This window comes from Triticum aestivum, chromosome 1B (assembly GCF_018294505.1).
Source record: "Triticum aestivum cultivar Chinese Spring chromosome 1B, IWGSC CS RefSeq v2.1, whole genome shotgun sequence".
NCBI lineage: Eukaryota > Viridiplantae > Streptophyta > Magnoliopsida > Poales > Poaceae > Triticum > Triticum aestivum.
This window is the reverse complement of record NC_057795.1, coordinates 620873494-620887306: the sequence shown is the minus strand read 5'-3', so window position 1 is coordinate 620887306 and position 13813 is coordinate 620873494.

Sequence of the window (13813 nt, the reverse complement as noted above, 5' to 3'; positions counted from 1 at the left end):
CACCAAGGCCAAAGATTTCCACCGAAACAATGAGCGAACTGGTCACAAAACTTGGCCTCAAGAAAATGGATTTCCATCACGACGATCTGTTTAAAGAACTGGAAAAATTGGTGAAACAAGATGATGAACAATCAAACAGGAAATCAGTTAAAAAAATTCCTTATTTTTTCCACAACATTGTCTGTGGAACAACCTCCCCTACCTTCAGCAAACAAGCCATTACGGTCAAGGACTTGGACTATACAGAAATGGCAAAGATGGATTTCTGCCAGGTAATCGTCGAAAGTATTAGGGAAGGAGCCAAGATATGGCAGAAGCACAAGTTGTTGCCTCAGGAAGAAAGGAACAAAAAGCATCTCAATGGTTTGGCACAGGGACCAGTAATAATGTACCTCGACTGCCTGCTACTGCCGACCGACACAAAACAAATGCGCAAGATTGCCAAGACAATGGACAAGACATCATTACCGCGAGCAAACCACCTAAAAGAGAGTGACCTAAGGAAAATAGCTAGAGCAGACATGAAAACGGACGGAAAAGCATGACCAGATGACTATCAATTTGGCAAGATACAGGTATAGCCCTATTGAATATATATGCATTATCCCCTATAAAAACGGTTTCCAGTCTAACCAATTTCATCCTGCCGAAACAGTGCAGACATGGAAAGGGACAGTAGAGAGGATCTTCTATGCCAACACAGCAACACCTTCGTATTCAATACAGATGATACCAGCACAACAACAGGAGCACCAGCAAACAACCAAACTACTACCACCTCCAACCAAGCGACAGGATGAAGCACATGTCAGCACAAGTGGAAGCAAGGAACTAGTCACAGGCACCAGCACAGGATCATATGAAATATTCAGAAGGATAGAAGAAATGTTGAAACAAGTACTCGACAAAACAAAACAAATACCCGGAATAATGACCAGGACTGGACACCAATGCAGCAAACAAGAGAAGAAATTAGATGAAAGAATGAAGAAGATAGTGGTGCAACAAACAATGCTCGTGATTGATTCTCTCAAAGAACTTAGAGAATTTCAAGACATTGTTTGCAGAGTGAGCTTTCAAGAAGAGACAACGCTGAAGTTGCAGGATCGAGCAGACGCAGAAGACACAACTGCACTTGTACATGGCAACCACATGAAAGAAGTCGCAGCCGCAACAGAACTAGGAGGGAGGAGAAAAAGAAAGAAGGGAGAACAGGACCATCAAAACAAACATGAAGGGAAGAAAAGAATAACAAAATCAAGAACAAAGAACTCGAGAATTAGCCAGAGGGAGACAGAAGAACATGACAAGGTACAAAAAGAGCAAAACAAGGAGCACGTACCAACCAACACAGCAACTGCCGAAGGACAGCAAGAACAAGGTAGAAAAGTAGCTACAGAAGCAGAGAATCATGATGAGATATAGGTAAATGAAAAAAGTGACTCGAAAGCGATGCTTTCAAACTTGAACTTAAAAAATCTGCCTTCAATTCTGTCAGGGACACGACAACAGAACGCCACCGAAACATAAAAGCCAACAGCAGCATGTCGTCAAGAACACCGAGCAAGAGGATGGAAGCAATAGAACAAGCAACCCAACAACAGATAATGCTCCCTCAAGAGCGTCAACAGAAGCAGTACAAGAGACGAACAGGATCGGAGGCAGCAAACACGTGTGTATAAAAAATCAGTCTCTTCTCTCTAAAAAGTCTCTTCTCTCTAGACTAAAAACGTTCTTGAGTTAACTGACAAATCTGCAACAAAGTATACACTCAGCCGGAAAAGTATCATATCGACGCTCCCGCAAATGAGCCACGGGCTGATCTAGCATCGACCGTTAACAGCACAGCAGAAAAACAAGAAGAAAACAACAAAGAAGAGGTAAAACTTCCAAACCCACTTTGCCCAAATACCGTCAACTCATATTGTTTCAACTACCAGGTATTACAAGCACAGCAAAGAGAAGAGGATGCCCATGCAAAACAGAAAGTTCATATAGAAGAACTTTTCGGCACAAGAGCATTTTAGATGACCGATACACGGGAGAAAGCCTCAGACACTCCACCTGGTGACACACCCAAGGCTGGCATACAAAGCAAAGAAAAAGTGGATACACAAACAGATATCCCAACCACCAGCGCAAAGGTAAAATTCAGCAAGAACCATTCTTCCAAAATTTATAAGAAATGTACTGCCCAGTACAACCTGTCACAGTACTATAAGAATTACAAGCAATGAATCATGCTTTTCCTTTTTCATGAAACGCGGGAAATAAACGAGGATGGTCATGCCAAAGAACAACAAGGAGTACAGACAGAGCAAACCAAAAAACAAGGGCAAATGCTGACTAAAACGATACCCAGCACACCATCATCAAAGACCAAGGAGGTAAAGCTACACGCACCTGCTCCTACAACGTTAAAACAAAAAAGTTATGCATGCACAGATGAAGTCCAAACTTTATTTAAATTTTTTGATTGAACAGAAAAAAGAAACAAATGAAGCAGAAGATGTGCCTCAAGAAGCAATAGAAAGTGCTACTACCGCTCGACAATGTACAAAAACTCCACAAGACAGAGAAGAAGTGACAGGCACGACACCGGAGAGATTGAACGTAGAGGTCAAGCTACAAAACCTCTTTCTATAGCATATAAAAAAATGCATCCACAAGAAAGAAACACAGACACATTTTAATTACTTTTTACGTTCTGACAGATGCAAGAAACAGAGGAGAGCACCAATATTCAAGGCAAACAAACACAACAACACAAGGGAATGGAACAAGTAGAAGATGTTCTTCCAACAACGGACGGCCTAACCACCGTAGACCAGGCCAGAAAACCTTCGCTGTCCGCACAAGAAATAACAGAGATGGCAACGTCGACGCAAAAGATCGAAAAGGTGAAGTGAGATAACCTGCTTTTAAGGAAATTAGAAATTTGAGTGAACAAAGACACAAATGCAATCTCATATACCTACCTCTATGTCTCAACAGCCACAAGACAAAAACGACAACACCACGGATGAACAAAACAAAAAAGATCCAGAGGAGGTCCAAAACGCTCCACTCACCGAAGAAAAGGTCGAAGAGGCAGCACCGGCGGAAACGACTGAAAAGGTGAAGCTACAATAAAAAAAGTTCAAAAGACATACTAAACATTTGAGTATTTTTCTTAGGGAACGGACAATAAACTGTAGTGAAAATAACGAGCGTACTTATTTATTTTTTAACCACGCTTTTGCATGATAACGCAGAAACCTCAACAGGACACACACGCAGACACAAGCAAAGAAGCAAAGGGCCACAGTGCATTGGAAAACCATGCAGCAAACATTCCAGAGAGAGAGTCAGACAACAACAAGAAAAAGGCCGCACCATCAGACAAGGAACATTGTGCTGTAAAAGATGTTGCCACCACAAACACGGCGGTAACCCAGGACAGCACTCAAACAGAATGTGAACCGTTGATCATACAAAACTTGGCCATCGAAGAAGGGAGAAGAGATGAAGGGATCGAACACCTGTACAACAACATCATGACAGCGAATAAGAACAAAGGGTAAGTTCATCTTACCACCAAAGAATTATTTTCTTCCAATGATTTCCTCCCTTAAACATTTCAAATGTATACCTGTATATATATGTTGCAGGCACGAGATTTTAATAAATATAGAGACATCAACAGTAACGGTCAGCCACATGGCACAAAGCTTCGACATTGGAAAGCCAGTGCGCAGCGAAACCATGGCACTCATCCTACAGATGTTGAAAAAGCAACTCAGGGGCACAAAGATAAAGATTCTATCAACATACAACACCGTAAGTAGAGCTCAAGTTTCAACAATGAATATCACTCTATCGATCAATCAACCTTTCTGTACAATTGAATTTACAAATTTCTTCTACGCACATGTGACAAAACAAGCAGGCATCAATACGCATGGCCAACCATGAAGATCCATTGGAATTCAAAAATAAAGATGAAGCACATGTCAAAGACAAGACAATTCCTAAAAGGCTTAAAAGATTCCTTGATCTGGAAGGAGAGCAACTACAAGATTTCGACATGGTAAGCACATCTCATGTTCCAGATAAGAGATACAATCTCGGCACTACAACTCCGTCTAACGATCAACAAATCATGACTAAATCCAAGAAGGATCCCTTATTTATTTATTTTGCATTCTTGCAGTTCTTTCTACCAGTTTGCATAGGCGGGCATGTTCAACAAAAAAAGATCTATGGGCCACTACTTTGTTGTTACAATTAACATCAAAAAAGAGCGCTTTGAACTCCTTGACTCTTTACCAGATGAGTATACAGGCACAATGGGCTACTTCAACACAGTAACAAGCAGAGTAAAGAGGATATGGAAGCAAATAAGCCCATTGCTCCAACTGTCTCCGGGTAATATTGACCATTTCGAAAAGGTCAAAATGAAGGTGCCACTTCAGGGGAAAACATAAGCACTACAAACTTTTCTCCTTTTCCTTACTCACTGTAACAATTACTAATGCAATCCATAAAAACCATAGGACGTTAGGACAACTTCACCTAAACTGCCCAACCATATTTGGACAGCGACAGTAATCATTCATCCTTCTACCTGCAGACTTGAATGTGCGCTCTATATGTTCATGAACACAAAGCACTACACTGATGATGGAGAAACAGTGTTACTAACAGAGGAACAAGTCCCAGAGTTGAGAAAGAAAATCCTCTATCAAATAATCAGCCAATATAGAGATATGGCCGCACTGTCATTAATCAACTACACCGCAGGTTTCTCTTACTAAAGACAACAAAGTAAAATTCTACTTATGTAATTTTTAGATACACACCAATAAGTTTTTATTTTTTATTTTAATAGATATGCTGAAATCTGAGGTCGATATGGAAGACAGTGAAATGCAACGAATACATTCAACAAGAGATTCCTCCAACTCCCGAGCACCTTGCGACGAGCGCTCAAGAGATAAAAGTTATTGACATCAATGAAACAAGCAGCGATGAGGAGAAAGAAGATTATCATGTGAGCCCAAAGGATACCACCAGGGTGTCTGAAGAAGCACTGACGGAAGAACAAGCCCAGACACATGCTGGTTTACAGAGGGAACAACACACGCAGCCAGACACTGATTTACAAAAGGAAGACGAACGAAAGATCCACCGATAGAACCAGACAGACCACCCCCAGATAAAAACAACGAAGGCATAACACGCTCTCTTTTAGAAGTGGATTACATGACAAAGAGTGTACCAACTCGCCAACAACAGCTCTCCAAACAGATCATGAACCCTGTTGGTGAAGATCGCAAATCAAGAACATCAATAGAGGCACAACATGCACAAGAAGAAAAGAAGCAGAAAGACAAGAATTTAGCAGAAAAGATACTCCAAAAGAGGAAATGCAATGCTGAAGTCTCGGTAAAACCGAGCATCAAAAACAACAACTCACAAAAGGACACACCAACACCTCGGCAGCTTAACAAGCAGGCGCAGTTAGGTCACGACAAGCAAAATACAAGGCATCTTGCAAGAGTGCAAACAAGTTCCCCAACACCCTCGATAATTCAATCACATGAGATCAGCTCAGCAAACATAATCTCAACTAAGAGGCCATTCAAGCAAGCAGGCAAGGAAATTAAGAAAGTCAATGCTTCACCATTTGTTCCAGGAGATTTCATTTACAAAGAAAAGTCCATGCAACTCTATAGATATCTGATGAGCCGACAAGGACAGAAAGAATGCGGACGGTAAGCACATTCTCCTTGTTCCATCGAAACGATTACACAGAGCTGCACATTCTCTAACATCCAACTAACCATTCACTCACCTATTTGTAAACCCTCCTTGCTTGCAGAGAACAGCTATATAAAAGCTCAAAGCATGAAGGCTACATTTCAGGAAAATCCTTCATGGAACAAGCAGGGAAAGCAGACGCACAAATGGAGGGCTCCATGCTAAATGCATTACTGGACGAATGGACAAAACAAGAACAGTTCAACCCAGACGTCACAACTGTACTCCCTGCAGAATTCGCAAATGTATGCATACCTCACCCACAAAAACACCACCGTCATTACTATGGTAGAATATTTAACTAATACCACACTCTCTCTCTCTCTCTTGAAGTTGGTGCTAGGTCTCAATTATAATAGAGGAGAGCTATCAGAATTCAACGAAGATGACGCACTACAGGCATTTGAACAACTCGTGCGAGATAACAACACCCTGCAATCGAAGATGGTAAGTTCAGAACTATTACTAAACACATGACTTCTTCTCCTTGAGCTTCAACAATTAATTGAAATTCAATTTTTACATCAACAACGATCTCCTCTCTCAACATAGATCATGATACCTCATCACACAGACAACCACTACACGCTATATGTAATGAACAAGTACATAGATAGCATCGACATCCTTGACTCACTGGACTATTGTCGCGACCGGGTTTTCCGGGTAATAAATTTTCCAGGAAAGACCGTCGTGCTCATCAGCCCCAGGATTACTGTTAGCTGATGAGGCTCCAACTTGATACAGATATTCCAAGCAAAATACAAAATATGAAGTACAAGACCATTCTGGCCTGTGAGTACAACAAATGGTTTCTAGTGGTGGATGGCGGAAGCGGGTTGTGAAACATCAGTGTCTATGGGACTCCATTTCCCACGGGAACAGCTGACCAGGTTAATTCCTATCTTCGCGAGGCTGCTATCTCCATTGAGTGGGTTCCGGGGCTGGCATCGCGTCGCTCCTCCCGTGCAAGAAAATCTGGCCAAGACAATAGCCAGGGACAAGCCAATGAGTACTTTGAATGTACTCGCAAACATTGTGAACACAGGTATAATATAACAATGATGTGCTGAAAATATTTTATGCTCATGACGTCAGTCACCAAAGATAAATGAAACTCTGATGCGTGCAAGCAAGTTATTTATAAAAAAATGCAATACATAGCAGTATTAAAATTTATGAAATAAATAACAAGCAATGCCACAGTCGGGCGTCTGAGCGACACCACATAAAGGGCTTTAAAAGAAATGCCACAGTCGGGCGTCTGAGCGACGCCACATAAAGGGCTTTAAAAGAAATGCCACAGTCGGGTGTCTGAGCGACGCCACATAAAGGGCTTTAAAAGAAATGCCACAGTCGGGCGTCTGAGCGACGCCACATAAAGGGCTTTAAAAGAAATGCCACAGTCGGGCGTCTGAGCGACGCCACATAAAGGGCTTTAAAAGAAATGCCACAGTCGGGCGTCTGAGCGACGCCACATAAAGGGCTTTAAAAGAAATGCCACAGTCGGGCGTCTGAGCGACGCCACATAAAGGGCTTTAAAAGAAATGCCACAGTCGGGCGTCTGAGCGACGCCACATAAAGGGCTTTAAAAGAAACAATCATAATGAATATCCCTGGAGGTAGAACCATCCCAGAGATACTCGATAATAACAATAATATCATGGGTTAGTCAACAATAATAATAATCATCATAGATATCACAAGTCACGAGTAGTAATTCCATTTTCTGGTTAACAGTTTCACCTCCGAAGACCGACACTAAGACCGACACCTGACCCATCCCAGACTGTAATCCTTAACCATCGACACGGCTATTCGAATAGGTTTATTCTCTGCAGAGGGTGTACTCTTTACCCACGAGTAACGGATCTCTTTAGTCCATCGGGACTAATTCTGTCTACGGTCTTTTTGTTGAAAACACACCTAACTTGCACACACCAGCCTATCTCACACGTGTCTGGAATCACCCACGACACCTGTTAAGCAAACTCTAAGTGGGGAGGCTACAACCTCGCGTAGCATGGGATCAAATTTATATCGCGCGCTCTAAGGGGTGGCCTCCCCTCTCGGTCCGAACCGGAAACACCCATGCCCCCGGACCAGGTGGCCTGCCTACCAGCTACAACCGGTATATTCCACCATGGCCTCTCTGTACGGTGTGTGCTGGAAAGAGGTTGACAACTTACTGAACCGTACTCTACTTGCTGTAGAGACGAGTGGTAGTACGAAACAAGTATGGGGGTTACTGGAATAAGACTCGATCTAGGTCGACTTAGGAGGTTCAAGTATTCTCTGCATGATTAGTATAACGAATATATTTCATCCAACAAAGTCACCTCTCATATCACCTTACCATGCCATACCAGACATAACCATCCCGACGGAGACCGGCGACAAACTCATGCCTACCCAAGGCAGAGGTTTTCCCGGGTTCCTGCCGGTATGCATGCAAGGCACATGAGGGTGATTATCATCACAAGTGAGTTCATTTCCAATAGCATGGAAATCAATAACATGCACCCATGCATATGATCATATCACATGAAATAACAAGTCCTTCAAAATGCGGTGTTGTTATAAATGTATCCACGATCACACCAAAACATTATGCCGGGATTCAGAATGCTTGCCTTCAATGTTGTGGAGGGGTGGGGTGCTCTCCAAAACTTTTTGAAAGTTTCTTCTCTCTCCCCAAAATCCTATTTGAAAATATATTTGAATTAACACACATTTGAAAAACAGAACCAAAAAGTTGTTTGAAAATTTTTCAAATAAATCTTAAAATAAACTAGATCAAATTTGAGGAAGGTAGGAAAAAGAATCATTTCATTTGGACTTATATTTAAAAAGTTATAGCCAGTCAAAGATTTGGTCAAATCTGTTATTTAAAAATAAAACAGAAAAGAAAACGATTCAGATAGAAATACGCTTTCGGTATAGAGGAGGCGTACTCCTGAAGTTTACGCCTTCACTTAAACACGTGGATGGCGCGGGGTGTCACTGACAGTGGGTCCTAGGTGGCCCACTAGTCAGGTTTGACTAGTCCACCCCTCCTCCTTCTCCCTGTGTCCCGAGCGGAGGCGGGACTCTGGCGACCAACGTCGGCGAGCGGCGGCTCCTCGCGGCCTCTGGAGGGCGGGGATGGATCCGCGGATCGAGGGCGATCCTGTTGGTAGTCGCTGGGTCGGCGGGGACGGCGTGTGCTGTCGGCGGCGAGCTCCTCGGCGGAGGAAAGCTTCGGGGAAAAGTGGTTTCGGGGCGGCGGTGGTTCTCGATCGAAATGGAGTAGGGGGAAGTGTTCAGGGGAGGCAGAGAAGCCTTCTGGTGAAGAGATTGGAGAGGGGGAAGTTCTGGTTGCGCCGAACGGAGCCGGGAGGCGGCGGTGGCCGAACTGACCGAAGAGGTTGAAGAAGACCTGCTCCCTTCCAATTGGTGGCGATGGGGGCGCTAGTGAGACGGCGTGAGGCTACCTGAGGGCTCGGAGACGCTCGGGGCTTCCTTAAATAGGCGGTGGAGGTCGGTTCCGCGGCGGCCGGATAAGCTCTCCGGCGAACCTCCTCTCTGTAGCTTGCAGGGCAACGTGGCGGCGACGAGCGCTAGGGGACGAAGCTGTGGATGAGCACACACTGCTCACAGGGGCAGGTGGCGAGTGGGAGTGGCTTGGGCGGCACCGACATGGCCAGAGGCTGTCGGGCGGCGGCGGCGGCTAGCGCTTGGCCTGCCGGGCACGGCGGGGCTGCTTGGCGTGTTGCGGTGAGAAGGGGAGTGCGTGGCGAGGTGCTGCCGTGTGGGCCAAAGCCAGGGGGCCAGCGTGTCGGCTCGGCCGCGTGGCTGCAATTGGCGCGCTCTGGGCGCGTCCAGTGCATGCACAGAAGGTGTTTGATGAAATGCCAGGGTAGCCAAAACTGCTAGGGATCAAGTGCAAAACCACAGGTCTGGGTTGGAGACCATTAGTAGGCTATTGGACAACATGGTTTGGACAGATGGACAAGTCCATCATACAAATCTATAATCATGCCAAAACTGGTCATGCCCATAAGGTGTTTGACAAAATGCCAAGGGCACTTAGGCATTTCTTGTAGTGGCCAAAATCTCCAGATCAGTGTCTCTGTGGAAGAAAGAGAGAGTGGTGATGTTAGTTGGACAAAAGCAGAAACTTGTTAGTGCAAGTTTTACAAAACTTCAATTCTGGACAGGAAATAAATGACATTATTTCATGAACCAAAAATGACCCAAAAGGTGCATGCTCCTGGACTTAAGGGTTTAACATGGGGGACTACAAGTAGGAGAAATGATCAAGGGTTAAAGAGCAAGTAAAAACATGGTTGCTGTACAAACCATCAAGTTGGTCCAGAATGAAGATGAGGTTGATTCACTCAAATTTTTCAAAGAACATAAATAGGTTTTTGCACAAAGTGAAGCAATAGGCTCCTACTGACCTCCTCTAATTTTGGTAGAAGTTTTAAAGAAATATTTAAATAGGTTGTAGTGTAAAATTGCTCTCTGGACCAGAGAAGAAAATTGAATGAAGAGCTCAAAATATGCAATGTATTAAATATATTATTGCACAAAAGTGATTTAGAGACATCACATGATATCTCCAAACTTTTGTGGGAATTTTAAGTGAATTTATCAAATGGTTGTAGTTCAAATATGGCCATTTAACCTAGAAAACCCTTTTCAAGAAAATAAAGATCAAGCAACCTAATTATTTAATTAGTTACACTGATAAAAGGAAAGTTTTTCTTGAGAGGTTAAACAAGTCCAACAACATTTTTGAAAAGTTTTCTCTTTGGGAAAAACTCATCATAACAGGGAAGGAAATGATTTAAACAAAATCAAAATGGAGCTCAAAAATTCAAAGTTTTAAATCCTGGCAAAATTTTATTCCATTAAAACAAGGCCAAAATTTTGGGGTGTCACAATACTAACCCCCTTAAAAAAAATCTCGCCCTCGAGATTTGCTAAAAGCGGTGTTAAGAAAATAATTATGCAATGACGATGTGGCTACAGTGAGAGGGCAATAAGTGGTGAAAAACCACAGTGTGAAAAACTGGGGCTGCGCGGAAAAGTCTACGGTTCGGGACAAAAACGGGTGATTTCTATGCTGGATATAAATTTAGGATAACTCCTAAATTTAGATATATGCTGGTTGTACCCGAGAGCACAGTGCTCTCTCTGGCCGACAGGTGGACCCGGGGTCCACTGTCAGTCTCCTCTTCTTCTCCCTCTGGCCCTTTCTTCCTCCTCTCTCCCGCGCGCTTTCTCCACCGGCGACGCCTAGTGTGTAGGGCATCTAGGCCGTACCGTGGTAGTGCGCGGCGTGCTAGCTGCCGGTGCAGCGTGCACTCACCTCGCGGGCCAGCGCGCTGTCGGCACTGCTCGCGGATTCTACTCCGAACACCGGCGATTGGCGACGAGCGGCGTTGGTGGACTTCGCCCACCGTACACCGAGCTCGAGCTATAAAACGGCCGGGGTGCTTCCTCTTCTTCCTCACACCTGGCCTCACTTCTCCTCCTCCTCCCTCCATTACTGCTTACCAAAGCTCGGGCGAGGCTCTAATGGCGGAGGCGATGCCGGACTGGTTTGTGATCCTGATATGCGGAGGGCTGGCGACACTGCTGGGGCTCTCTGTGCTCCTGTGTGCGATGATCTTCGATGAGTATCGCGACGCTGCGGCTCGGGTGTTGGCTCTCCGCGGTGGTGGTGATCATGAAGAGTAGATGGAGTGTGCCGGGTGCTAATTGTTGTTAAGGGGGTGATTAGCTGGATGTAACACCGTTGCAAGGTTTTGCAAACAGTGCATATGTCCGAATGATTATGGTTATGAGTCTGCTGTGTGGTGCTGAGTGAAATTAAATAATCCACGTCGTGAGAAAGTGTAGATGTAGTAACTCAGGGAAAAGAAAATCTCACTCCAGGGTTTTGCGAGGGAAAACAGTTAATTTAAAGGAGCATAAACCACAACAAAAACTACACACATTAGCAGAAGCCAAATAATTGACTCGTCGTACAAACTCAGGGTATTACGCATAAGTCACACACATAAATAAATGCTGCAAAGAACAAATACAGTAGTGACGTCTAAAATGAAAACGGTAACTGGACGGGGTCTTGATAAAATGTCTCTGGTAAAGGAATACACTCCTCTTCTATCGGAGGAAGTGGATTGACCAGTCGATGTATGCGCCTCTCCGGGTCGGGTTTCAGTGGTCTGCCGATGGCAATCTGAGGATTTAAATCTGCGAGGCTCTGGACATAATCCATCACTCGCTGGTTCAAATGCTCTTGAGCAATGATGTACTGGATAAGGTTGGCCAGAACTGGGTCTCTCTCAATACGTCCACCGGGAAAAGATGTTACTTCTCCGGGTGCTGCACGGCTCGAAAAGTAATAATATCCTCATTCGCGGGCATAGGGTACTGCGGATCGAAGATGAGCAATCGCTTCTTTTGCAGCAGCTTCTATGGCTAGGTGTGGGGTTGGCATAGATTTCCCCACGAAGGAAACTTCCGTTGGATCTTGATTGGAGTCTACGGGAGGGATGTGCACTGCTGCCCAATATTCCGAGGTGGAAGAGATGATCCTCGATTTGAACAGCTCGTACTGAGGTGGCTGGGTAGAACCCATGGTACTGCGGGTAAAATCCCACAATATTTTGACAAAGCTACCCGGGGTTGCATCTGGGGTTCTAAGATGAATGCTGGGGCTCGGCATGATAGCAAAAAGTGTGAGTGTGGTGCACAAAGTGAGGGTTGCTGGGTAAGGTCACAAGGTGGCCTTTATATAGCAATGGAGCCGGATCGTTTTACCGTGGTGAAAGGTAACAAATTTGCCAGCTCAGCTCCAAAGGTCAGGTTAGTGTCAGAGATGCACATATCTCATAAAGAGACGTGTTACTGTGGTTGTCGTCGGGTTGGTTTTGGTAGTTGTGCCCGAAAAAAATGCAGCTATGCGCTGACCAAATATGCAAGGCTACTATTAAGACAGAGGCACAACGACAGGCTGCGTTAATATACACGGTCGCGTGATTACAAAGCGAGGATACATTGAAACTTGGTGCTACTCATACTGCTTAGTCTACCTCGTTTATGTCTAAACGGGCGTGCCTGGTGGATGTCGAGGCTTCTCCACGTGTCTCTCTGCCGGGATTAGTCGGAGATGGCGGAGGAACTGCAGGGTCGGGGTAGTGAGAATGACCATTGCGTGGATTGTTGGCCACAACCCCGTTGGAGTGTGCTCCCAATATGCGACGAAGCACTTCTGGGGTTATCGCAGCACCTTGGCCGATGGCTGGGGCAGATCTCGGGGTCTTGATCGGTTGTCCAAACAGCACGACTGGGTTGTCGGTGTTGGGCTCGTTTTCTTCTCTCGCCGGGGCTCGACGAACCAGCTCTCCACGAGCTGCGATCAGATCAATAGTGATCTGGTCGAACAGTGCCTCTAGTGCACTTACATAGCGCACTAGGTGCAATAATGCGGGGTCCGTCTCGTGATCTCCATTGGCAACTTGGGGTGGTCTACCATACCCTTCACGTCTGGGGTAGTAGTGGAACGAGCGACAGTTAACTCTGGGAGACAAGTGCCTGAGATGAACTATAGCCTCTCGAGCGGCTAGCTGGATGGCTTGTGGCTCAAAGGATGTTGTTCTACCGGTGAACCAGTAGGGGCGCTCGGGTGCTAGACTCCTACCGTAAATGTGCACAGTGGCCCAGAATTGGCGGTCTTCACCGCTCATGGCTCCTTGATACACAACATATTCTGGTGGCTCCTCTACCGCGTAGGCACGACGGGTGAGGTTTGCGAGGATGGTCACAAAACCTCCAAGGTTGGTTGCTGTGGTTTCGTTGTGCACTATAGGTCCAGGCATTGTGGCTCAGTTTGGGGTAGCGGCTGTGTGTGCTGGTTTGGTGTTAGCGCGCCCCTTTTTATAGGGAAAAGGGGACGGAATCTTCCTTCGAACGCTTGCGAGAAAGGACTATTTAGGGGCCGGTCACTGGCGCATGA